Genomic DNA, 25,383 nt, shown 5'->3' with positions numbered 1-25,383 from the left:
CCAACCATTGTAAGCAAGATATCCATACACCACCTATTAACTTGATATCCTAATATGTATCCTCCATAGTTTTCTATATAAAGTCATGTCCTAGGTAATTTGAAGTTGCATTAAGTTCTGTTTTATCATCTCTCTCCAATACTTCTTTTGTCTACCTCTGTTTTTCCTTGCACCCTCTATAGGCAACCTCTCTCACCTCCTCATCGATACGTCATCTACACATCTTCTCTTCACATGTCCAAACTATCTTAATTTTTACAAGATAATAATATTAAGGATGGGAAGCCAGCACATATATAGAAGCAACACACCATTGTTATATCAACAAGATGGATCAGCTCCATCCACAGAGATAATTATCATAATTAAATGAAATGTGACATCTTTATTGTGACATATTTTATCAATGAACAATGTTAATTATATTAATTGAGGTCAATCTCATTATATTAAGTTAAACTTCATCAAATTTTGTGTATCTCCAAACTTTTTGGAGATAAATACTATTTAGAAGGTATGTGATAGACCCCAATGACACTCGGTCTATCTTTACTCTCGTCTAGTTAATTAATTTCATCAAACAATCTATTTGACTATTGAGTGAAGAATTTGATCAATAAATATACAATCTTTTTATGATGTTGGATTCTGACCAATTCTTCAACTCGGATCAAACTTATTAAACCCCAAAATAAAATATAAATTTTATTTAGGGATCTAGGAGACAGTTGACTTGCAATATATTTTTTGTATAAAGAAGAAATAATATTTTATTAATTAACAGTTTTTTTAAGTTCAATTTTGTCCCTTTCTTGATTCTTATATTGGATAATTTGCATCTAAAGTGAATTTTATTTAATCTCCATGTAAATAGGCTTTTGTGGACTTTTATGAAGTATTTTGTTTTCACAAATAGTCATCCCACATCTTGATCTTTTTTTAAATGTTCCATGAATTTAGGAAATTTTCGAGATCCCTAACTAAGGAATATAGTACTCTTTATATAGTGTGAGCTAGGATTAATCTTCAAGAATTCTAACTGAAGTTGGACTCATCTGGTAGAGTCCCACACAATTTGAATGTCTACAAATGTCGAGTCTCTGTCTCATGAAGAAACTGATTTCTTTTTTAATAACCTTTATGGGCACATAGTTTACTTAACTCTCTTATTGGTCGGAGTTTTATTGTTTGAGGTGTAACCTACGGTTCTACAAGAGGTCTTATGTTAAGAAATGTATTAAGTATCTTTTGTCGAAGGTAGAATCAACAAAGGTCGCACCAACAACATCTCCAAGCACCTTTGAAAAGTAATTTCAACTTCCCATTCGAACATGGATTGAAGATCAAAATTCTCAAATTCTCAACAGTACATTTGTCTCTGCAGATTTAGAGAGGCATTAAAAAAGTGTATGTGAATGCCAATCTTAAATGCATATTGAGTATATCAATCATTATTTATAAAAGCAAACCTCAAATCAATAATTAGTCATGTAGTTAGTTCAAATATTTGAAATTAAAATGTGTTGTAACAACGTAATTTAACACTGTATCTATAAGAATTTCTAGTGTTGATATCATCGTGAAATCTAAGGTAGCATGTATGATCCTTGAGTTAGAGCTTCAACAAGCAGTGAAGGATCATGAAACTTGTAAGTAGCAGGAATTCAAAGTACCGCACATTAACTATCTTCTTAGCATTCACACAGCATAGGTTCATCAAAAAAATTAATGTGCAACCCAAACCATTTCTTAAATGATAAAGTTGCTACTTCCCCACAGGAGTTGAGGGACTAATAGGTTCCTACCTCAGCTTAGGCGGACAAAACAGCAGGTTTATCATTATTGAGAGTGATTGGAATGGACATTGATTTTATTGATGCACTTATGCAAAGGCACTTCATCGTGAATGCTAAGAAGCTAGTCAATGTACGACACTTTGAAATCACTGCTACATTACAAGTTTCATGACCCTTCGCTGCTTATTAAAGCGCTAACTCACGGATCTTACATTCTACCTGTGATTCCACAATAATATTAGCACTTGGAATGTCTTGGAGATGTAGTGCTAGATTATGTTGTTACAACACATATCTATTTCAAATATTAAAGACCGATTCTAAGACTAATTACTTATTTGCGGTCTACTTTTGTAAATAATTAATGCTGTGCTAAATGTGAAGTTAAGTCTAGTATGCTTGAGCACATTGTTCATGCCTCCCGCTAGATCTGCAAAGGCAGATATGATGTACTGTCGAGGAATTTAAGAAATTGGATCTCGTGTCCACATTTGGATGGGAGAGTGAAAATATATTACCAAATGAGCTTGGAGGTGTTATTTAGTACCTTCCTAGAGTGAGATGTTTGTTGATATTGGCTTCTATTAGATACTAAATTTATAAGCATAAGACCTATTCTGGAATAGTCAATCATACAATAGAACTCTATCCAACAAGACAGTTAAGTGAACTACCAAAACATTTCACGGGACAAGTCCAATTTTTTTCAAGAATTCGACATTTGCGATGTAAAAATTATGTGGGACTCTACAAGATGAGTCCAATTTTATTTAAGGTTCTTAGCGACTACTTATATATAGTGTAATATATTTCCTCAAATAGGCATTTCTAAAATTTCATATATTCATGAAATATTCGTAAAGTGATGATGACGTGGGTGAACTCTTCTTGGCAACCAAAATTTTTAACAAGATCCATAAAATCATTTCATGGAGTTCAAATAAATCCTAAGGAGGTCCAGATAATCCTTAGTTTGAGTGACACTAACAACCCTTGAATCACGGAGAAAGCTTAATAGAGAGGAAACAAGTAATAAACATATTTGTACTCACAATCTTTAGAATAAAAACATTATTTTTATTACTATTTGATTGCAATATATTTTTTGTATTTGGGACAAAAAAAATTGCAAATAAATTGGCACACCCAGTGTGACCCAATTTACCCTTCATCTTCTCTCTCACAAATCAAATGCAAATCTGAATCCACTTACCGCAAAGACTGAAACTCTATCTTTAAGGGTACTTCAAGTCTCGTATTCGAGTTTATCGAGTCTACACGCTGACAAGCCTTGAAGTAGGGGGCATTTATAGAAACCAAAATTTGGTGAAACTCTATGACATGAATCAAATCCACAAGAAAAGTGTGACAATTTGGAAAGTCACAGTTAGTGGGAACATCCTCCCGAACGAGCTCAACACACTTTGTAGCTAAGGAAAATTTTAAATTGGGTTTCAATATTATTGCGGTCAATGTACGCAAATCATACGCATTCAAAACACAAAAATTCTAGTATTAAATGTCTCAACGTTTAATAGATCGCCCAAATACTTTAGTATAGAAAAAAAGATTACTAATTTTATTTTATATCCTATATTTTTACATAAGTCATGGATCATTGAGGTGCAAGCCAAGTGACTCTTTGCACTAGATATTTGGACAATAATAATTCCCGCACACCCACTAAATAACCAATGCTAAGTAATCCAATACCAAACTAAGGAAAATTAAAGTGAATATCAAAGCTAGCCGTATATTGTTCATACTAGTATAAAATTACCTAATGAGGCATTATGTGGAAGTTGTGATAAAGGCATTTGTCAAAAAAAAATATTGATATAAACTACAACTACGTGTCAATTCTAAGCTAGTTAGGGTCAATTCTCTTGAATTTTTTGATCAGGGCGAGGAGGAATGTAGGTATAGATGACATGTATACATCCATTACTTGGCCTCATAATTGGATTATGAAGACATAAAGAACTTCAGATATTAGAGGTGCACAAAAATTCACTTAATACTTACTTAGAGTAGTAGGTTCATGGAACATAATAAAAAGGCAATGCAATATATTGTTCACTGAGGAAAATTCCTTTTGCATCAGAATTATAATTTTTTTAGCATATAATTAAAACATTACCTGGTTGTCAACGAAGTAAGTTGAGAACCACGCTGCATCAAGTACAATTACCAGCGGTGACAAAAAAATCTTGGTGATTTAATTTGTTTGTGTCTTGAAGGATAGACTTTCCTAGTACCACAATCAAGCAAGCAAGAATTATGGTTTACAAATAGAAAGACAGAGGGAGAGATACCAATTGATGTAATCCTAGATGCAAAAATAATAAATCGAACTACAATCAATCAAACAAAATATACTATCAAGAAGTAGAAAGAAAGACAAAGAGATTCAAAATAAGAAAAAAGGTTGATCTAGCAACTAAAAGATATTTTACTACAAGAATAAACTCTAAGGGTAAAAACAATTGAACTCATACAAGTGAAGACTTATCATGAAGGTTCTATTGAACAGAAATGAGGGTTTCCCCAAACTAACAAAGAAGTATAAACATCAAATTTTCATTCAAAAATAAACCCCTAAAATAAACCCTAGTTTGTACTATTTATAATTGTAGATAAACTAACCCAAGATAGCCACAATAACACCCTTGATCTAAAACCAAGAAAAGTCTAATCTATTACTTATTTGAAATGAAGTAATCTCTTCTTTAAATTTCCATTTTAATCTCAAATCACTAAATATATAATATTAATGTGTAATGAGTACATGTGTGATTTGGAATAGAGTAACATCTTCTAGGTAAGAAATTGAAGAGTTTCCTTTGATTCTCTTATAGCCGATTTTTAGACTCGAAAGAAAATTTCAATATTCTTGATAAGTTTTTCAGTGAAAAAAAGCTCTTTCATCTGGAGAAACAACAAAGAGTTAGAATGGGGATGAAAAAGAGAAGGAAAAGATAGGAGTTACATTACCTTGGGTGATTGACACTTCTTGTTTGAGAAGAAGAGAGAAAAGAACGTTGGATTAGAGAGCTGGAACAACCCACAAGAGAAAAATGAGTTGAGTAACTTTAAGCCGTAAACAAGGAGGCAACACAGTGAGAAGAAAGAAAATGAGCTCCAGTGTAAGCTGCAATTAGTATTTATACGTAGGGTTAATGATAGTGGGTTTTACCCTAATCATATTAGAAATAAATTATTTTGATTGTTTTATTTTGGGCTTGGGCCTAAATTTTATTTTATTTTTGGTTAATTAATAAAATGGCCTATACGACCAAAGAATTTTTTTTAAAAAAAGGTTTTTAAGGGTAAAATAGCAAATATCTAAATATGGTAAAGAAATGTAAACCTTGTAATAATATCAAAATGGCTAAAATATATATGGAATTTTCATGATTTTCATGAATTCCTCATTTTGTAAATATCTTCATTCCCTTTCACAACTACAAACATTCGGATTGTGCAAGAATATAATTAATCGAATTTGAATCCACTGTAGATAATGATAGTATGGGAAATGTACTGATCACCAAAGATGAAGTAATCCTAAAGAGTTTTTTAGCTCGTCCAAAAATTTGAGAACAATATGAGTTGAATTTGTTGATTGTCTTAATGAACTTCATGCACAATGACCAAGGATTATTTACTCCATAGATGAATTTGGTAAACATTGAAGCCAATCTCATGTTCAAGTAGTTATGCCACAGGCTTAAAGGTAGAAATCCTTTCCTTTAATTTGAATGGCCTTGCATGAAGGATGCGCGAACGAGTAAAAGTACATGAGGATGATAGATCGATGTCAGGTCTCCTACTTATCGATTATACTTTTCAACTATTTTGTAGCTATGAAAATAAATCATGTGCATCAAATACGGAGGGCACAATATTATAATCTCGAGAAAAATGGTCCACATATTATTTCCTCATTAGCTAAAGGGAATATGTTGAATTCTTACCTTACCTACACTTTCACCTTCAATATTGACGTATCTTACTTTCTATATGAAAGAATATTTCAGTAAGAAAATTGTATTTCAAGTGAAGAAGAGTGAGTCTGTAAAGGAGATGAAGTAAATTTCAAATGATTTACTATTTTGTATGGTCAAAGTGATTTCACAATATCATTTTAAACCATAAATATTGAAAAGTTCATAGAAATATAGGTGAGATGCTTCCTTGTAAATTTACGGATAACATATTGGGATAACTAGAGAATTAAAAACATTCAATAGATTGAGGATAATGAATGAGAATTCCTAGATTAGAACTGTTGAATATAGAAATGATGGTTAAGAGTTCTTTTAAGTTATAATCTATTGTTCAAGAAAGAGCATTTAAGAAAATTTTAATGGATAAATAACATTCCAGATTATTATTATAGAGTTCTTCAAAACTTTCCTTTCCCATAGCTACCATTTCTACAAGTTCATCACTCATTATCCCATAATTGGTTGATTCATCACAAAGTTGCCGAGCTAAAATGCCAAACTTCAACGTGTTCAACCCTTTCAAAAAGAGAGATTTCAACTCGTAGAACCAAATTTATTATGATTAGTAAATAAAAGATATTTCATTGAAATGGTTGGAAAACTGCTACTCACATATTAATATATCATTGAGTTGTCAAGAACATAGTTTTAGTTTAGTAGCAAAAGAATGATTTGATTTTTCTAAAACTACAAAGTATAACTGGACGGAGCTCAACAATACTAGTAGGGACTGTATCAATTTTACATCCTTCAGAAATATGTCAAATGTATCGAGAGACAAATCAATCAATATGATATTATCGTTGTTGTAGAAAATATTGTGGTGAACTGGCGATACATCCATATTTTTGTGGACAAATTTTTTACGATCACCTTAACTTTTTGTAAGGCAATTTTTCAAGATTTATGATCAACTTTTTAAACATCACCATCACTTATGCGAATGAAGTCTTGCTCAATATCATATTTCAGTAGTAAAAACATATTATTGTACAGTTGAGTCTAAGAGGTAGGTTGTACACAATCTTACCCCTTTGCGGATAAAAAGATGCACAATTCAAATGATGCGTTTATCCAAACCGCTTTTGATTTCGGTTTTTCTAATAGTGAACATTTAGTATAATCCCACAAGTGAATTTGAGGAGGATAAGACTAAGATGTACACATTTTATTCCTATCTTTGTGTGATAATACTATTTTTTCTAATAGTCCCACAATTCAAAAGAAAAATCCGGAGCATGGTTGTAAGAAAAATATATGACCAAAAAATAGAAATATAGAAAACAATTTTAGGTTTACACGTAGATATTCTTCAAGTGATTAGATAATATATTCTTTGTTAAAAAATAAAATAAAAAATTGTAGGATGATATACATTTATACGAGAAAGTCAACTAGTGTTTGTTGGTGAAATATTAATACAATTTAAAATAAATTATCTTTAGGTAGAGACGTGGATATATATATATATTTCTTTTTAAGGAGATTTAAGATCATGACAAGAACTCTTTTCACAAATCTAGCAATAATGTTCTTAATTTGTCCCCTCCAGACAACATACCTGAATCTCAAAGTAGAACTAAATAAATACTGAACAAGAGTTGAATCCAGAATTCTATCCTAAGAACTTTTTTTTATCCCACTTTTATGCTATCTATATTTTCTAATACAACAAAAAAAAGAGTTAGATCATCACTATTTTTAGTAGAGAAATTCTTCCTTTCAATGAATAAGAAGATAATGAGGTAGTAAATTGGGTAGACAAATGAAGTAGATGTTACATGAGTTACAAGACATAAAAAGATAGAATAATGAGTGAAATAATAGAGTTTAAATGAGAAGTTGTGGCCAATATTACTGCCATGTTCAACCACTAAATAAAATGCAATTACTCTCAACATTGTGCTAACACAGTAAGACCATCGCTATTTTTAGGGGAGAAATTTTTTCTTGCAATGAATAAGAAGATTACGGAGTAGTAAAATGGGTAGATAAATGACCTAGAGGTTAATTACATGAGTTTGAAGACATAAAAATATAGAATAATGATTGAAATAATGGAGTTTCAATGGGATGTTATGGCCAATACTGTTGACCGCGTTCTATCACTAAACAAACGACAATTACTCCCAACATTCTCCTAACAAAGTAAGACCGTCCTGAATAAGAAGAACATGGGATAGTTATTTCGGTATATAAATGGCTTAAATGCTACATGAATTACCAAACATAAAGTATAAGATGATAAAGTTTCAATGAGAAGTTGTGGTCATGGTTGACCACATTCATTTTCTAAACAAAAGATAATCATTCTCAATGTTCTGCTAACAAAGTAAGACCATCACTATTCATGTGACTTGTTAATCAATTTCTTTTCTCTTATAAATTAATTCATAATGAGTTAAATAGCAGAATTAATTTTGACGCAACATAATTAATTTGAAATTCGTATGCAACGGTCATAACAGTCTGATTTCCAAAAAGTCGTTAATTTTCGCAAGACACAACATTCCTAAAAGTTGTTATTTTTTCGAAAAGACACAACTTTCTGGGAAAAATTATAAACACTCGATAGAAAAGAAGAATAATTTATGCATTTGAAGAGAGATTGTAAATAATCTTACAGACACATTGGGAAATAATGATCATTACATACAAAGAATTGCTAGTTGGAGAATCTTAGTAGTTATGTTGATTGACTAGCAGAAGTTTCAATTTATTGGTGAGGGTTCGACTCCTACTTTGTAATACCTCCTACATTTTCTCTTTCTCTAACCCTAATTTGATTTTATTTTATTTTTATAAATAAAGAAGAATTTCTAGTTTGGAAAGACACCAACAATAATATAATGTTCTTTCTCTTAAAATACTTACGCAATTTGACTTGTCAGAATTTATTTTTTCTTTTTGAGATTTATTTTAGTGTACCAAGAAAATAAATATGCAACATAGATTTGGATAATGAAAGTAGAAACAACTATTGAAGAATAATTTGGAGCCGATTATCACATCTAAAAATCAGTTAGTGATTTTTAATTAAAACATGAATTAGCTAGGAAATTCTTTATTAAAATGTATATAGCTAAAAGTATTATTTGAGGATTTTCCCCTATATATTTTAACAATGGAGTTTTGATGTTTAGTGATAGTGGGATTATTTTTTTGAATTGATAAAATTAAATCAAAAACATTTTATTTGAAAATAAAAAAAAATTTATGCAGATTGTACCAGTTTGTGATACTTTTTTTGTCCTGCAACAGTTGAGGTTTCGAAAAGATAATACTGTTAGGAAAAATACTACAGTATTGATATTAGATTGGAATTATAAAGTAGTAAACAAATTGCAACAAATACTATGCCGTGGCAAGCCAATGCCTTGAAAGCGATTTTGAATTTACTCCGATGCGAATCGTTATAGCCGGTCTCTCCTGAAGGTTTCATAGTTACTCTTAAACATGTGCACTCCTGGCTAAGAGTTTGGATGTTGCGCAAAACCAAATGCCCAAAAATATTCAAAGAAGATGATGAAAGGAGGGAAATTCTTTTTTCTTTTTCTTTATGGTTGATATTGTATTTTTTATGCTCACAAATTGTCATTTTTATATAGATATTTCAATAAGAGGAGTTTTAAATAGAATAGTTAATTTTTCTTTTTCATATTAAGAAACGAATTCTCAAGATTAATGGCATTAAAGGCCATTATTTCACTTTTATAGAAACCTCTTGTTTATTTATTGGAATGGATATGTTTTCTTTTTTGAAACGTATTGTTGTTATATCTTTGTATTAGACCTAATTAACATAGTTGGAATTAACTCAACTATACTATTAACTCAACAATCCCTCACCAATGCAAAGATCAAGAGTAAGAACTGACTTTTAGACAAAAGGAAGGAACATGTAGTTAAGTGTCAATATTTTTCGATTTGAATTAACACATAGTGAAAATGAGACAACAACGCAATATCCACAAAGTGAAAAACTCTTGAACTGAATGGATATAAATTGAGACCTCCATAACACATACTATATACTTAAATTATAAGCAACCTCCACGATACAAACAAAGTGTTTTTATGGTCATGCACACACACCTTGGGTCTTATGAGTGCTCTAGAAAGACGACCCAATTCCTCCATAAAAGGAGACTATACCTTTACACTTACGCAGGTGACTCCATCATGTCTATCTCAAATAGACCACCTTTCCCCTATAGAATCATTAAGATAAAAATAAGCTCAACCTTATAAAACACTGCCTCACGCCATAGGGATAGAAATGTGGTGTAAATTGAGGCCAAACTGTTCCACCGCATTACCTGAATCAATGGGATTTAGAGCCATCACCCTCGACGTTTCAAGGATTATTTTAGTTTCAAGACCTTGGTCATAGGATCCTCCAAATTTCTTTTGGACCTTGCATATTCCAAGGAAATAACACGCAGTTTCAAGAATTGTTTAAATGCACCATGTCTGATGCGAATAAGTATTTCTTTTTCAATGTACACACTATTTTTGGCAATTCCAATTACTGCTTGTGAGTCACAGTGAAGAGAAACTTGTGAAGCTTGTCTTCCCCACAAAGGCATATCTGCCAAAAGATTTCTCAGCCATTAAGCTTCTTGCCCTGCCAACTCGAGAGCAATGAATTCTGATTCAATGGTAGAATGTGTTATACAAGTCTGTTTAGAAGACTTCCACGAATAGTGTCTGTACCCAAAGTAAACACATAGCCAATGGTTGAACTAACTTCATCATTGTCAGTTACCCAGCCTGCATCACAAAAACATTCTGAAACAGCAGAAAATTTGTTAAAATGCAATCACCAATTCATAGTACCTCTCAAAAACCTTAGCAACCGATAAAGAGCATTCTAGTGTTCACTACTTGGATTATGAGTATATCTACTCGATCTACTAAAAAAATAAGCTATATCAGGACGCATATAGTTCATGAGAAACATTACACTCCCAATTATTTTAGCGTATTTAGTTTCAGAAACACTAGATTCTTTATTCTTCTTCAAGTGTATGCTAGGATGACAAGGAGTTCTCACTGGAACTACATCAAAATAATTAAAAAATTTCAACATCTTTTCATTGTAATGAGACTGACACAAAGAGAAACCATTAAGAGTTTTTTTGATTTTAACTCCCAAAATCATATTGCTTCACCAAGGTCTTTCATTTCAAATTTAGACGACAAAAAATTCTTAGTCTCATTAATAACATTCACATTAGGACCAAAGATTAACATGTCATCTACATATAAACATATAATGACACAATCTGAACCTATCATCTTAGAATAAACACATGTATCGGATGAATTTCCAACAAAGTAAGTGTCCACTAATGTGATATTAAATTTTTCATACCATTGCTTAAGTGCTTGTTTTAGTCCATACAAGGACTTTCTCAGTTTGCATATTGTATCCTCTTGTCCTGGAACCACAAAACCCTCAGGTTGATTCATATAGATCTCTTCCTTTAAATCACTATTTAGAAATGACGTTTTGACATCCATTTGATGTACCACTAAGTCGTAAATAGCGGCCAAAGCAATAAGAGTTCTAATGGTCGTTGTTTTTGTCATAGGAGAATAACTATCAAAGTAATCAACACCTTTCTTTAGGTTAAAACCCCTAATCACAAGTCTAGCTTTATATTTATCAATTGTACAATCATTTCTCAGTTTCTTCTTAAATATCCACTTGCTACTTATGACCTTACAACCTTCAGGTAAACCATACAAGCCCCAAATGTGATTAGAAACTATGGAGTCTAATTCTCTTTTAATAGACTCTTTCAAACATATAACATCTATTGATATCATTGCTTCATCATAAGTCTTCGAGTCTCCTTCTAATAAATAAATAGACACTAATTCGTCAGTTAAAATATTAATATAAGAATTTTCAGTTAAGAAAGTAGTGATAAAATCAGGACAAAAACCTGTCTCAATTCAAAGACTCTTACTACTTCTAGGTTCATTTTCATGCTCATTAGAAATAACTCTTGAAGAAGGTACAATATGCGAATTAATAGACAGGAGACATTGAAGCATTAGTTTGCGCAACACTTGGCACATTGTTTTTCAAAGGAAAAATATACTGAAAAAATTCCGCATCTCTAGATTCACGAATAGAATGATCATTTAGAGACATAAATCTATATGCAGCACTGTTTTGATCATTAACAATAAAGATATTATCAGAAGTAGTAGAACCAACATTTACTCGTTTAAAATCAGGTAGACTAACCTTAGCCAAACACCGACACACTTTCAGAAATTTCAAGTTAGGGCAAACCCTTTGTACAACTCATATGAGGTCTTGTCTAACCTCTTATGCGGGACTTTGTTAAGAATATAACATGCATACAAGACTGCTTCTCCCTACATATTGTTAGATAGACCAGAGCTCAAAAGCATAGAGTTCATCATTTCTTTAAGGGTTCGATTTTTCCGTGCGGATAAACCATTTTGTTGGGGAGTATATGGAGCACTAACTTCATGTATAATACCATTTTTCTCACAAAAATCTTCTAGAGTTTTAGTACTATATTCACCACCCATATCAGATATAAACTTCTTGATTTCCCAGTCTAATTGATTTTCCACTTCTGATTTAAATTTCAAAACACACTTTCAGCTTCATCTTTAGACTTCAGAAGATATACATTAGTGTATCTAGAAAAGTCAACAACAAAAGTAATGTAATACCTTTTTCCACCTTTGTTAACAGTATTCTTGAAATCTGCTAAATCTGAATGTATTAGTTCAAGTTATTCAGTCTTTCTACTAATAATAGATTTGAATGGTTACTTGGCATTCTTCGCTTCTACACAGAAATTACATTTAGAAAATCATCAGTTTTAACCATAGGAATTAATTCCATTCTTATGAGCATTTTCATAGAAGCAATATTAACATGACCTAGTCTACTATAGACTCAACAATATAATTATTGACAATCTCTTGAAGAATGTTTAATACAAATAATCCTCCACTAAGAAATCCCTTCCCAACAAAGTCTCCTCAGCGAGAAATAATTATTTTATCAGCTTCAAACACAAGTTTAAGACCTACTTTGTTGAGAAGTGCTCTGGAAACTAAGTTTCTACGGAGGGAGGGAACATAGAAAACATTGTTCAAGGATAATGTCTTTCCAGAAGTTAATTTAAGCAAAACTTTTCCTTTACCCATTACTACAGCAGTAGTGGAGTTACCCATATATACACACTCTCTATTAGTAGACTCCTCAAAGTCATGTAATAACTCTTTATTGGCACAGAAATGCCTTGAGGCGCCTGTGTCTAGCACCCAGACAATTTTATTTGCTAGAAGATTTGCCTCAACGACTACAATAACAATCACTTCATTACCTTAGGCAAAAATGGCTTGTACATCACTTTGTCCTTCTTTCTTTGAGTCTTGCCCTTTTCTTTGATAGCATCTGGCAGCTCTGTGACCAACTTTTCCACAAACAAACAAGAGCCCTTAAATTTTTGAATTTTACTCTTTGACTTGTTGAATTGATTTTTCTTCTTCATAAGTTCCTGTTTCGAGACTTTCTTCTGTTTGCCTTTAAAACTATCTTTCACAACAGTACCAGAAGATTCAACAAGATTAGCTTTAGAAGAATTAAGAGAAAATTCTTCCATCTTATTTTTGAGATGGTTCGCCTCTTCAGTCCTCATGTGACTGATAAGTTCTCGAAGGGTTAAATTCTTTTTCTTGTGTTTTAATTGATTTCTATAATTACTCCAACATGGTGGAAATTTTTCAAGAAGAACATTAGCCTGAAATATCTCACATATCTTCATGTCCTCGTTGAGAACATCACCAGTCAAGTTCTCATATTTGTGAACTTGTTCAATTATTGTCTTATTATCAACCATTTTCAATTTAATCCACTGACAGACAACATATTTTTTCTTTCCTGCATCATCAACATCATATTTCTTTTCCAAACTATCCCATATTTCTTTGGCATATTTATAGTTTAAATATAAATCAAACAATGGATTAGCCATATGATTTATCATATTTCCTCTAACAATTTTGTTACCCTTTTCAAACTTCTGTTTAACAACATCGTCAACAGTTATAACATTGCTATGATCAGTATTAGTGTTAAAAGTTTTGTTTAAAGAAAAAGCCATTTATCAATATAATATGTTAGGAAAATCACTTTCAAATTTTTAGAAAAAATACTACAATATTTATATTAGATTGGAATTATAAAGTAGTAAAGAACTTATCACAAATATTGCTGCTTTGAAAGTGATTTCGGCTTGACTCCGATGCAACTCGTTATAGCGGTTGCTCCAAAAGGTTCCACAGGTTCTCTCAAACACGTGCACTCGTGGCTAAGAGTATGCAGGTTGCCCAAAACCAAATGCCCAAAAATATCCAAAGAATATGATGAAAGGAGGGGAATTCTTTTTTCTTTTACTTTATGGTAGTTGTTATACTTTTTATGCTTACAAAATGTCATTCTTGTATAGATATTTCAAGAGGAGTTTCAAATAGAAGAGTTAATTTTTCTTTTTCATTTTAAGAAATGGATTGTCAATATTAATGGCATTAAAAACCATTACTTCACTTTTACAGAAACCTCTTGTTTGTTTATTGGAATGGATATGTGTTCTGTTTTGAAACGTATTATTGTTATATCTTTGCATTAGACTTAATTAACATAGTTAGAATTAACTAAACTATAGTATTAACTCAAGAAATACATCTTTGATTATATTTTGTATCTCGTAGATAATTTTTATTCTGTAAAAACCATCATAAATGTGGATCAAACAAAATATTAGTGAAAACTCATAATTCTTCAGACATCATTAGTAAAAAATATTTAAAAAGAAATAAAGAGAGATTTATGAAAAATATGGAGTATCCCTTAGTTTGTCCAATAATCTCTACAAGTCTTTGTAAGTTTATATGTCACAACTTTATGAATGCACTCTCATCATGTTCTTCATCAGTAAAATTTGTCTGATCTAGACACTTACAATGCCCTTTTAAATTTTCATACTTAAACCTAACAATCTACTTCCGAATATTTGAGAATACATCCACGTCAATTGGTAATGCAATGTGAGAATTTTGCAGCTATCATTTCTGATTTTCTAATCCATGACGTTGCGCTGAACATTCCAACACCATATCTTCTTCAACTATCTCCATTTTAAAGAAAAGTTTTGAGTGTTATTTTAGAGGATCTAAATCACTTGGTAAATTATGATCCAATTTTTTTTCTTACCTTGCATTGAGTAGTTGTTAGATTTATAAAAAAATTAATTTGATAAAATATGAATTGAAGAATCAAGACCATTTAAGGAGAATAAGGTGAAAAGAAATATGGGTTTTCTTGTTCATTGTTATTTTCTCATAAAAGTCATGGTATATAAATTATATTCAGTTTCTTTAAATACCATTTCTTTTTATAATATTAGTGTTTTGCTATGAAATTATTCATTTTTTCCAAGTTGAATTTGAATATATTACTCAGTTTTAAAGAAAGAACTTTCCAAACTTTATTTTATAAAAACAGAAATGAATCAACAACGTTACAAAAGATTATTGAAACATTATTGATGTCGGCCTCTTGCTCCAAGTCTGGAGGAATATCTATTGATTTTTCCTGACTCACCACACTAATAGTAGGACTAGAAACCACAATGTACTAACAAAAATCCAATTACATTGAATGGTCATCGTAACCTGAAAAACCATTAATAGAAACAATGATAAGCCTTGACCCAAGTTGTAGAAACTTTGTCCAATACTACCTTCTTCACACACTTATATAATTGCATGAACATGTATACTGAATCGAGGATGAATACCCCTCCTTAAAGATCCCCGTCCAGATGAGGTACTACCAAAATAACAACAAGTGCAAGACTTCTTGTCTGCCAAATCCCTAAATTCCATGCGGCGCATAAGCTCCATGACCACCTTGACTGCTCTTTTAAAAGAAGCTCCAGACAAGGTTGTTTGATAAGCTGCTTCAACGGATATAATAAGTCAAACTTTTCATGAATTGAAATATTCTTAGTCTCATCTAGTAAAATCACCAAAGTATGGTGAGACAAGGCATGAAAACTTTCCAAAAATCGATCTAAAAAATACCATCTTAAGTAAAGTTCTTACACTGAAGTTACAGGGAATGAACATGTCGTTCTAGTATCGACTGCCACAACTTCCTAGATATGCCCCACATGTGAAAAGTAGTGTAATCCACTCTGTCGGACTCCAAAAACTCCACATTTTTTAACATCCCATGACAACTCACAAGAAACAATTTAAAGTTAAACTTCCATAAATCTTGTGTGTGTGTATCTATCTATTTGGCGATAAATACTAGTTAGAAGGTATGAGATGACCCTAAAGACACTTGATCTATCTTTACTCTCTTCTGGTTAATTAATTTTGTCAAACGATCTATTTGACTATTTATTGAAGGATTTGATCAATTAACATTCAGTTCTTTCTACAATGTTGAATGGATTCTGACCAATTCTTCAACTCGGTTCAAACAAATAAAACCCCAAATAAATTATAAATTTTAGTTAGGGGTCTAGGAGATAATTTCTTTGAAACAAATTTTATGTATTGAAAATAAACTCAAACTAAGAAATAAATTTGAAGAAAGAAGAATATTTTACTAAATAACAGTTTGAGTACAATTTTTCCACTTCTTGATTCTTCTATAGGATAATTTGCACCTAAAATGGATTTTTTTTGATCTTATGTAAAGAGGATTTTGTGGAGTTTCATGAAGTATTTGTGGTAACAAAGTGTCCGCCCACATCTTGATCTCTTTGTAAATGTTCCATCAATTTATGAAATTTTCGAGATACCTCTCTAAGGGATATAGTACCCTTTATATAGTGTGAGTAAGGATTAGTCTTCAAGAATTCTAAATGAAGTTGGACTCATCTGGTAGAGTCCCTTACAATTTTGATGTCTACAAATATCGAGTATCTGTCTCATGAAGAAATTGATTTCTTTTTTAAATAACCTTACTGGGCACATAGTTCAATTAACTCTCTTATTGGTTGGAGTTTATTGTTTGAGGTTTAATCAACGGTTCCAGGAGAGGTCTTAATGGATCGCACCAACAGAGGACTCAACAACATCTCCAAGCACGTTTCAGATTCCCATCCGAATGTGGACACATGATCCAATTTCTTAAAAATCCTCAATAGTACCATGTATCTGTCTTTGCAGATTTCGTAAGGCATGAAGAAGGTGCTTGTGCATGCCAGCCTTAAGTACAGATTGAGCATATTATTCATTGTTTACAGAAGCACTACATCTTCTAGAATTCCTAGCGTTTATATCATTGTGGAATATGATCCGTGAGTAAGAGTTTCAACAAGCCATGAAGGATCATGGAACTTGTAAGTAGCAAGGTTTCAAATTATCAAACATTAACTAGCCTCTCAGAATCAACAAAATCAATGTTGAACCCAATGCAATTAATAAATGGTAAAGTCGCTACTTCCTCACACGAGTTGAGGTAGCTACTTTTTACTATATCTAATCGTTTGTCTTAGACTACTATACATTTTTATTGAAGGCAAAGAGAACTCTTAGTTGAAGAACTTGAGAATTATCATCAGAAATGATTCACGTTAGAAGATCAAATGGTTCATTATGCATAAATTTTATATCTTACGAGCGCATCAAAAGTTGCAAAGTGTAACATTGGAAATGATTTTATTTTCTTAATTCTGAGTAAACACTCGTGCTGACTTTCATAATTCTTAAATAGTTGTATACTACATCACATTTGTGAAAAGAGTCTCCAAGTTTCCCAAGTGATTTCGAATGAAACTTCAGGAGGCATTTCTTTGTTGTCATTCCTTCCAAAATCTTACCAGTTGGGATACAAAGTTATAGTTTGGAATGATTCGAAAGCATTCTTTTCAAGTGTATTCAGCATGAATGCTTCCCCAATAAAGTCTAAAGTCTCTAGAACGGCAGATAGTTATTGGAAAAATATTCTTGAACTCGAGAATCTAATGAAATCTAAGGTATATACATATAGCAGTGAATCTGTTTGGCGGAGTTTGGGGATTCACTACTATATGTGTATACCTAGAATTCATAAGATTCTTGAGGTCAACGATAACTATCTACCATTCTAGAACCTTTAGACCTTATAGGGCAAGCATCCATGCCGAATAAAATTTAAAAGAATGATTTTGAATCACCACCAAGTAAAACTTTGTATCCCAACCGCTAAGATTTTGGAAGTAATTACAACAAAGAAATGTCTCCAGAATTTTCATTTCGAATCACTTGAGAATCTTGACAAATATTTTCTCAGATATGCTATTAGTATACAATCGTTTAAGACTTTTATGAAAATTATCATGAGGGTCTTCTCAACATTAAGAAAAATAAAATCATTTCCAATGTTGCTTTTTTCAAGCTTGGATGTGCTCATAAAATTCTGAGATTTATTCGTAATGAACCATTCTATCTCAAAGTGTGGACAATTCCTAGTGATAATCCTCAAGTTTACAACTTGACAAAAATTTCTTGATACCTTCAACAGAAATGTTTTGTAGGGTAAAGTATAGGAGATTAGAAACACGATAGTAGTTGATTTGGTTGAGGCACTAACAAGTGCCTACCTCAGCTCGGACGACCAACGTAGCAGCTTTATCATTTATATAATGGATTGGGATGGACATTGATTTTATTGATGCACCTATCTTATGGCACTTCATCGTGAATGCTAAGAAGCTAGTCAATGTATGGTACTTAGAAATCACTGCTACACTACAAGTTTCATGACCCTTCGATGCTTGTTAAAACGCTAACTTACAGATCTTACGTGCTACATCAGATTCAACGATACTATTATCACTTGATATTTCTTAGAGATGTAATGCTAGATTATGTTGTTACAACATATCTCTATTTCAAATATTCGAGACTGATTATAAGACTTATTACTTATTTGTGGTCTACTTTTGTAAATAATGAATGATATACTCAATCTGCAGTTAAGGCTAGCCTGCATGAGCATATTCTTCCTGCCTCACCAGATCTGCAAAGGCAGATATGTTATACAGTTGAGAATTTTGAGAAATTAGATATTGTGTCTACGTTTGTATGGGAGAGTGAAACTACTTTCCCAATTGTGGTTGGGGATGTTGTTAAGTCCTTTATTGGTGCTATCTTTGTTGATTCTAGCTTAGAAAAGATACTTAATACATTTTTAAACATAAGGCGTCTTCTTGTGTGTGCATCTCCAAGCTTTGGGGAGATAAATACTACATAGAAGGTAAGAGATGACCCCAAAGTCACTTGATCTATCTTTATTCTCGTCTGATTAATTAATTTCTATAAAACATCTATCAGACTATGAAATAAATGATTTGATCAATGAATATTCATTTTTTTCTTGAAATTGTAACGAATTTTACCAATTAATCAACTCTGATCGAACTAATCAAACCCCAAAAGAAATTATAAATAATTGTTAGGTTCAAGGAGATAAAATTTGTTTGCACTAAATCTTATTTATGGAAAATAAACTCCGAACACAAAATAAATATGATAAAACAAGAATATTTTATTAATTAATAATAGTTTGGGTACAATTATATCCATCTCTTAATTCTTCTAACTTATAATTTGCACCATAAATGAATTTTGTTATATCCATGTAAATAGGTTTCTATGGATCTTTATTTTAAAGTATTTGGTTATCAAGAAGAGTCCACCCACATCTTGATATCTTTGTAAATATTTCATGAATTCATGAAATTTTCACGATCCCTCTCTAACGGATATATGTAAGCTAGGAGTAGTTTTCAAGAAGGCCTAATTGAAATTTGACTCATCTTGTAGAGTCCCACACAAATTTGATGTCTATAAATGTCGAGTTTTTGGATCTAGAATCAACAAACACTGCACATACAACGAACCCAATAACATCTCCAAACACATTTTGGAAGTACTTTTTGTTGGGTATGTAGCCAGAAGATGTGAAATAGAGGAATTTGAAAAGTTGAGAACTTGAGGAGTTGGGAACTTGAAATGTCCTCTTATGCTTTAATGAAAAGGCATTTGTCCCTCATCGGTGGTGGAAATAAAAATAGGAGAGTTTAAAGTAAAAGGCAAAAGTCATGCAAGCAAAATATACTAATAAGAAATAGAAAGGAAGCGGGAGAGATACTTGATGTAATTGTAGGTGCTAGAACAATAAAGGAAACAAAATATATTATTACGAAATAGAAAGAAAGATAGGGAGATTTAGAAGAAAGGATAATCTATAAACTAAAACGCAGTTAAGCACTAGAGCAAATTCTAATGGTGAAAGAAATTTGATTCATAAAAGTGAAGACTTACCCAAATAATCAAGAGGGTTAAATTAAACAGATGTAAGGGTTTCCAAAATGCACAAAGTAGACTAAACATTAAATATGCATTCAAAAACCAACCCCTAAGACAAATCCTAGTTTATGCTATTTATAATAATATTATACTAAAAGCATGAAGCTCCATAGTTGAAACTTGACTTACAATAATATCCCTAATCATATTAAAAATATCAACTTTGTCATGATAATTTAACGAATGTATGAAACTTTTCATATTACAACATTTATATCTTTTGTCTTTTGAACTTCAATCAGTTAAATATTCTATATCCTTTTCATATTCTTTGAACTTTATAAAGTTACAACCCTGTCAAATTTCTTTATCATTTTATTCTTACTCCTCTTCTGTTAGACTACAGAAAAACTACTATTACTATCGCCCTCTTATTTGTTGAATTTTGTCCAGCATAAGGTAATACTATTTTTTCCCCATTTATCATTTTATTTTTACTCCTCTTCTACTAGACTATAGAAAAACTACTATTACTATCGCCCTCTTATTTGTTGAATTTTGTCCAGCATAAGGTAATACTATTTTGTTTCCCATCAAATAAGTTTAGTTTCTGTTTACTGCTTAAATATGGCTTGTGTTTACAAAATATTGTGTATAGAAAATATTTTTTATTTTATTTATTTCACACTTTACATTTCTAGTTTGCTACAAAATATATCACTTTGGGAGTAGCTACTGAACCAAATACATAAGTATGTATATTTTTCATCAGTCTGATTTTAAATTCAACTTTATTGGTTTCATTTAATGTCACTTTTGGATGCTTTGTGACCTCTTACTTCTATTTTAGTATATGTATTTATTTTTAAAAAATTATTAGTATCATACTTGTGTCTTCGTGAAAAAATAGAAAAACATCCAAGCATGTATCTCATTCTATTACGTGACAGATGAATAATATTACGTTACAAATATATGTTGCATTTGAATCTACTTTTCAACTAAATTACTGTTCAATTGCTCCATATATAGAGATTTAAGTAGAGTATTAGATACTTCATTTTAGGAAGTTTATTAATTAGCATGAGATACGTATCTAGAAATTAGATCAACTAAAACGAAGAAAAATCTATGTCAAAATAAAAATATCACTTTAACTATTAATTTATTATTTACAAATTATTTAAAATAGGTTTTTTATTTAATATTTATTTTGGTATTCATGAATTTTGACTCTGCTTATTATGATAATTAACACTCCAATATATAGATAGACTTACAATTCAATACTCATTATTAAATTGTTTGGTATTTTTAGCAAGAAAACAAAAACAAAAAATCTAAAAACCTTACATCTTTCACGTACTAATAGTAATGATTTTTCATAATGATAGTTGCTATGAATTTCTTAATAATTTGTTATAATGACATTCCATTACACATTTAATATTTTAAATTTATTTTTAACATATTTTGTCCTTAGGTTTTTACTCTATCACATTTGAATTTTATACATTATTAAATTAATTAATTATTCAATAATAAATAGAAAATCATCATACTAATAAACATAACTTTTATTATCACTAATTTTTCATTATGTAAATATATGTAACTCTGTTGTTATATTTATTATGATTTTGCTCCTATCTCTCACCATAATCTAAAATAGACTAATCTCATATAAATAGTATCATATAAATACTTATATGTACTTAAATCGATTACAAATAAATAAAAATAAAATATATATGCACCTTTCTCCCGTCTCATTTTATCTGCTTACTTTAATTTTTATGTTAATTTCTTGTTTGTTGTTATTGTACAAATTTTATAATGTTTTGCTGTTATTATTATTGAAAATTTACCATGGTTTGTTGTTTCGTATACATTAGCCTAGCATGTGGTATTTTAGTATCCTCATTTGAATATTCAATATATGCAATAGATTGTTAATTTTTACTTCATACACTTTTACTCAATTTAATATATATATATATATATATATATAGAGAGAGAGAGAGAGAGAGAGAGAGAGAGAGAGAGAGAGAGAGAGATTATCTTAAAAGTGATGAATTCTTTTAGTAAATACCATAGATTCAAAGGGGATAAAAAATGTGATTTGCAATACAGAATTTATATGAAATATTTTGGAATAAACGTGCGATGCACGTTCCCTAGAGAGTATAGAGTTAAAGATACGAAGAGGGAACTTAAATAACTAATATGTAGATGTAACTCTGCAGTTTAACCTCATGATCATTTCCTTGAACCCCGCTTTGGTTATCACATTATTTTGTTATTTTTACGGTTATTTTTTTTAATGGTTTGTAATGCTTCATCTTGGGAAGCTCCTAACTTAAAAATTGAATTACCAGTTTGCCCTTATTTATTTTAAACTAAATTAAGTATTAATATATAATTAATTTAAAATTAAATAATCATATTTAAATACATGCATCTAGACACAACAGTTAAAATTCTAATTATTTAAATACTAAGTAATAATCAGTAACAGAGCCACATGTAGTGAAGGGGTGTCGACGACACCTCTTTGTCAGAAAATTACATTATGTAGATAGAATTAAAATATTTTAAATGCACAAGTACCCCCTCAATCTATGCCCGAAATCCCAGAGACACACTCATACTATACTAAGGTCCTATTACCCCCCTGAACTTATTTTATAAGTAATTTTCTACCCCTTTTTAGCCTACGTGGCACTAGTTTGAAAAAAAAGTCAACCATCGTTCGGCCCACAAGATAGTGCCACGTAGGCTAAAAAGGGGTTAAAAATTATTAATAAAATAAGTTCAGGGGGGTAATAGGACCTTAGTATAGTATAAGTGTGTGTCTGAGATTTCGGGCATAGGTTGAGGGGGTACTTGGGCATTATATATTACATAATTACACTCCTTGGCTTTTACACGATTTAATTTCTTTATATTATGACACCCCTTAGACAAAATTATATTATATTATAATAAATAGTTAAATAAGAAGGTGTAAAGTCAAACTTTGAAAAACAAAAATATTTCATAGAAAATTATTAGAAATTATTTCATAGAAAATTGTTAGGAATTACTTTTTTAAAAAATAAATAAAAATCTCTATTCTTTCTCTTTAATTCGTGTGGTTAAATGGATTTAACTTGTTATCTTTTCTCTATAATTTGTATAATTAAATGCATGGAATTATCAGTAAAAACAATCAACCTTTCCTCTCCCCCATGTCTAAGATCACTAACTTCTAAAAATTATCTTAAATAACTCTTCACCTTTTCATCTTATCATATAAATTTTTAGCTATATATATGTATCATGAAAAAGTAATTTTTCTTTATCACTTACCTCTTGTTGATGTGAATCATTAGGCAATTTTCATGTTCTATTTTTGTTTTAAATATTAATATTTGTTTGATCCTAATTAGAATAATATCTTGTGCCATAGTTTTATCTTTATCATTTTAGATGTTTTTTTTTGTTACGGGAGAGGTATCATCAAGAACTTTACTACTTATGTATTTCTTTTTACTATATATATGGTTATAATTAAAGTCTTAAGAGGTGTATGAATGTTGTATTTGTTATCTGTTTATTTTTGTTGTATTCTGTACCGATTTATACTTCTTTAATTTAATCAACTATGAAATTATGAATGTTATGTATATTTTTATTAGTGTTGAAATTACTAACTTATGACTTTTATATTCAGTTTTAAATGTACTTTTATAATATTTTTTTTTCTTTTATCCTTCCCTTACTGATATAGTTTCTTTAAGTAGATACATGTCTGTGTACTTAGTATATGGAGCGTAATGAGAGATTATTAAGGATAAATCATATAAATATATTCATATTATTAGATGCTATAGTAATATTATTATTTTTCCATATTTCTTGCTTGATAGTCAATGTAATATTCGATTATTATAAATTTTATTTAATGAATAAATATAAATTGGTAAAACTAATATTTTTAAATTCAATATTTTCTATATAATAATTGTATGAAATAAACGTGCAACGCATGTTCCGAAAACTAGTATTATAAGTGGGAAGCTCCTAATTTAAAAGTTGAATTACCATTTTGCCCTTATTTTATCCCCAAATTAAACTAAATATTAATATATAATTAATTTAATATTAAAGAATCATATTTATATACATGCATCTAGAAACCATGGTTTAAATTCTATTTATTTTCATACTAAGTAATAATTATATTATTTTATACTAAATACTTTAAATAAGAAGGTGTAAGATCAAACTTTGAAAGATAAAAATATTTTATAGAAAATTGTTAGAAATTATTTCATAGGAAATTGTTAGGAATTTTTTTTAAAAAAAAATAAATATTATCTATTCTTTATCTATAATTAATGTAATTAAATGTTATCCTTTCTCTTTAGTTAGTATAATTAAATGTATTGAATTATTAGTAAAAGCAATCATCTTTCCTCTACCCCATGTCTAAGATCACTTAACTTCTGAAAATTAACTTAAACAACTCTTCACCTTTTCATCTTATCCAATGAATCTTTAGCTATATATATGTATCATGAAAAAAATAATTTTTCTTTACCACTTGTCTCGTGTTGATGTGAATCATTATGCAATTTTCAGGTACTTTTTTTTTGTTTTGAAATACTAATATTTGTTGATCCTCATTAGAATGATATTTTGTATCATAAATTTTATCTTTTCTAATTTAGATTGTTTTTTTTGTTACGGGAGAAAAAAACTCTACTCCTTGTGTATTTCTTTTTACTATATATTGTGTTATAATAAAAATCTTAAGAAGGATATGAATGTTGTATTTATTCTTATTTGTTTAATTTTTTGTATTCTTTATCGATTTATACTTCTTTAATATAATCTTCTCTGAAATTATGAATGTTATAAGTCTATTTTTATAAGTGCTGAAATTACTAATTTATGACATTTAGATTCGTTTTTAAATGTACTTTTATAATATTTATTGACCTTTATCTTTCCTTACTAATATAGTTTCTTGAAGTAGCTACATATTTGTGTATTTACTAATAGAGCGTACTGAGAGATTATTAAGGATAAGTCATATAGATATATTCATATTATTAGATGCTATAGTAATATTATTATTTTTCCATATTTCTTGCTTGATAGTCAATGTACTATTCGATTATTATGAATTTTATTTAATGAATAAAATATAAATTGGT

The 25,383-nt window shown here is 30.2% G+C and overlaps 1 pseudogene; it reads left to right on the top strand.

Moving 5' to 3' along the window:
* Positions 1-18,027: 18,027 nt before the first annotated feature.
* LOC109119439 (endoribonuclease Dicer homolog 2-like) lies at positions 18,028-18,827 on the top strand (annotated as a pseudogene).
* Positions 18,828-25,383: the final 6,556 nt, after the last annotated feature.

The sequence above is a fragment of the Solanum lycopersicum genome, chromosome 1 (assembly GCF_036512215.1).
Source record: "Solanum lycopersicum chromosome 1, SLM_r2.1".
Taxonomy (NCBI): domain Eukaryota; kingdom Viridiplantae; phylum Streptophyta; class Magnoliopsida; order Solanales; family Solanaceae; genus Solanum; species Solanum lycopersicum.
The sequence above is the reverse complement of the archived record's forward strand: the minus strand, read 5'-3'. Positions and strand labels throughout refer to the sequence as shown.